The sequence below is a fragment of the Penaeus monodon genome, chromosome 23 (genome assembly GCF_015228065.2).
Source record: "Penaeus monodon isolate SGIC_2016 chromosome 23, NSTDA_Pmon_1, whole genome shotgun sequence".
In the NCBI taxonomy this organism is placed as follows: Eukaryota; Metazoa; Arthropoda; class Malacostraca; order Decapoda; family Penaeidae; genus Penaeus; species Penaeus monodon.
Genome location: NC_051408.1, coordinates 39255483 through 39255954, shown reverse-complemented (window position 1 = coordinate 39255954; position 472 = coordinate 39255483).

Here is a 472-nt window from a genome sequence, read left to right as displayed (position 1 = left end):
CAATTTTTCATACGATTGAACAGTAGATTGGAAGCTATGAAGCGGAGATGGGGAAGAGCGCCAAGGCCAGATAACTAAATATATATCACAATAATGTTTCTTTTTCCTTTTTTCACATAAGCAGAGGAAAAGAAAACGGATATTGCTCACAATACATGACTGATCTGACGGCATGTCACATCCCAGAATCCTCGTAAAGTAATTTTATCCTATCATTAGCTTCGAGAAAATGTTAATCATCACAGGATAAAAGCCCAAATGTCCTTGAAGACTGAAATGCTCCTCGCTATAAAAGGCTGAAGCAAGTCGAATAGCACCACATATCGTCTGTGTTCTCTCCTGAGCCAAGTAGCAGTCATGAAGTTTTACAGATCACTGGTAAGAAAATAGAAGTCCGTCTTCAGTCTTTTCAGATGTGGTCTTTGAGGTGGTTTTTGGTGTTTTGAAATGTTTACAAACTCATATTAGAAAG